The sequence below is a fragment of the Dermacentor silvarum genome, chromosome 3 (genome assembly GCF_013339745.2).
Source record: "Dermacentor silvarum isolate Dsil-2018 chromosome 3, BIME_Dsil_1.4, whole genome shotgun sequence".
NCBI lineage: Eukaryota > Metazoa > Arthropoda > Arachnida > Ixodida > Ixodidae > Dermacentor > Dermacentor silvarum.
The window spans coordinates 67,437,493-67,440,550 of record NC_051156.1 but is presented as its reverse complement, the minus strand read 5'-3'; positions in this window follow the sequence as shown (position 1 = coordinate 67,440,550).

Sequence of the window (3,058 nt, the reverse complement as noted above, 5' to 3'; positions counted from 1 at the left end):
GCCGCTGCCTATTCTCCTGATGTCGCTGGATCTCTATCGCGCTGGACGTCAAGGGAAGCAACAAATGCATGGAACAAGATTAGAAAGACACGAATACGATGACGAGATAGCGATGTAACTAGTGCTAAGGCTCGTTCACACCGCGACATTCGGCGTCTCGAGCATCGCGGAATCCAATTCGGTGGAGGCAAATTCCACCGAACATAATCCCTATGCGCCGATTGCTCTCAGAGCCATTTCTGCAGTCGCTGCTGACGGAATTCCCCGTGGAGGACCAATTAGAAGTAAGGGAGTCATCTCTCATGACAATGGAAATGGCGCTGGGCACGTTCGAGCTCTGCCTATCGCAAACAACTGGCGCCCCGCGACAGCTCCTTACCGACCGTGGCCGCACTTTGCTCTCCCAAGTCATCGCCGATATCCTACGCTCCTGTTCTACAAAGCACAAATTAGCTACCTCCTATCATCCCCAGACCAACGGCCTTACTGAGCGACTTAATCGAACCATCACTCACATGCTATCGAAATACGTTTCACCAGACCACACGGACTGGGATGTTGCGCTACACTAAGTCACGTTCGCCTATAATTCGTCGCGCCAGGATACTGCGGGGTATTGCCCTTTTACTTCTTCGGTCGTGGCCCTGTATTGCCATTGGACGCTTCGCTCCCTTTGGTAGGGCATTCGGGGAGCGAGTATGCCCGCGACGCCATCGCCCACGCTGACCATGCGCGCCAGCTTGCCCGTACTCGTTTGTTGGCATCGCAGCTAGGAAACTCAAAATCACGCTAACAATTGCCGTCATCGTGAGACATGCTTTTTACCAGGCTCACTCGTACTACTTTGGTCCCCTTGCCGCCGAGTGGGGCTGTCCGAGCAACTCTTTCCGTCCTACAAAGGTCATTACCGCGTTTCACCTCAGGTGACCAATGTCACCTACGAGATAATCCCAGTGACCTCCGTCCTGCCACCCGGTTCGACATCCCCTGACGTAGTACAGGTTACTCGGCTTACTATTCCCTTCCCGATGCCCCCGTCTGAAGCGTCGGGACAGTGCTTTTTCCGCCGGGGGTTTTGTTACGGTGAGGAAAGCAGACATTGGCGTGGGAGATTGAGTGCCCAGTTCCCCTTGCGCCCGGTTGCAAGATAAGCATTTGGTGAAGCAGCACAGCGTCGCCCCGCCTCCCTCCCTCCCATACCCCCACTCCTTTCGCGCGACGGTCGCGTTTGCTTTCCGCCGTGCGTTCGCTCTCCGAGATAGCGCACGTCCCCCGCGCGCTTTAGCTCGCGCATACGGCGCGCGGCGACGATTTTATCGCCCTTGGAATCTATACGGAACCTCACGGCGACGGCGACGCCGACGGCGAAGTGTCCATATAATTGCTATCGCAATAAAATTGGCCCACGCTTAAGCTTCGCTTTTAAGAGGGGAACACGACAGATTCAAAGATCCCTGACTGTTTATCAGGCTTACCGGCAACTGCAGCTTTCTTATTCTCGAACTTCGCCTCCGCATGCAGCTGCCGTAGATAGCCCTACATACAACGCTGTTGTAGGCTGCCGAGGAGGCAAGCGCCATATGGATGGTAACTTTGCAAGGACGAAACCACGACGCGCCGCTGTGTCAGTACTAGAAATGCGGCAAAAGGGGCTTGTGTTTCAGTTTCCGCGGATGAGAACTATGTTTTCTCGAAGGTTCAAACTACAATCCCTCGCTATCACGTCAGTAGGTTGTGGTTACTTCGTACTTTGAGATTTTTCTGACGCATTTTACTTCGAGACATTCGATTAGTTCACCAGCGCCTCTGCACCACGCGGAGGGCCTGCGTGGTCGGCGTGGTTCGGCATGATCATCTGTGCTGGGCAACGCTCCCGACGCCGATACCAGATTTTCTGCGACGCGGGTCCCTTAAAAAATCAGTTCCGTGGATAGGTTCTGAACAAGCAGCACGTCAAGCGCCGAATGCCGGGTGTTTCGAACACTTCCACAAATTCTTAAAAGTAGGCTCTTCGAGAAACAAAGAAAGTATATTCAGATGAAAACTTCTAGCTGTGGCGGACGTCAGTGTGAAATACGCGCTTATTAGTTAGCTGGTTAACTAAAATTTACCAATAAAGCCGTGCAGGACTTTAGAAAACGTGGGGCCGTCATTGCAGAGATATTTTTCCGCACCAAAACGAATCTGAGCGCATGAGGAGCGCTGCAAGTCTATTGTAAACGCAACATCCATTCGTGACATGTTGCAATAATAAACTGCGACAACCAAATGGAAATGTATGTGGTGATCTCCCCTGCTACGGAGCCCCAACGCTCAGCTTAGACCGCGGCCGGCGTTATCTTTCGCTCATACAATGGCCTTCATACCTGACGCTCCCCTTGTACAGTTGCATCTGGAAGCTAACTTTTTTTTTTTTAAGTAAAAGCATCATTACGCTACCTCGGGCAGCCGTCGGCGACTCAACAGTTTTCACCTTGAGAGCTAGAGGTCAAACCACCAGAGAGCATTAAGGCGCGCTTATAGTCCATTAGCACGCGGGCGAGCGTAATGACGCGTCAGACACCAGGCGCGTCGGAGCGCGTTGGCCGCGCGTCCGGTTACGTTGGCGGCGCCAGTACGTCGAACCATCGGTAGAACTATAGCCGCTGTTGTTCTCGCCAGCGTGACATAACGTGTGCGCGTGTTCACGCTACGTCGGACTATATTTAGGCCTTTACGGAGCCCTGAAAGGAGACATTGCCGCCGTTGCCCGGGTAGAGTTGGGCGAAACCACACCTCGGCCACAGCTCGACAATGGGCCTAGCCAGGGCAGTGAAGCTTTCGCTATAAACCAGGGTTAACCAAAGCTAAACCACAGCAATTTTTAAATGCGAAGCTGGTCTTGGCGAGCATTTGCCACTTTGACAGTATCTGGCCGCCTACGTCTTGGTGCTCTCAGGGTCGTTTCGTTAACTTGGTATGTACCAAAATTGGCATAGTATGACAAGAGTGTATGACGCACACCAATGATAGGTCATGCCATGAATATCATGACATGCGTGTCATGTAGGGGCGCTAT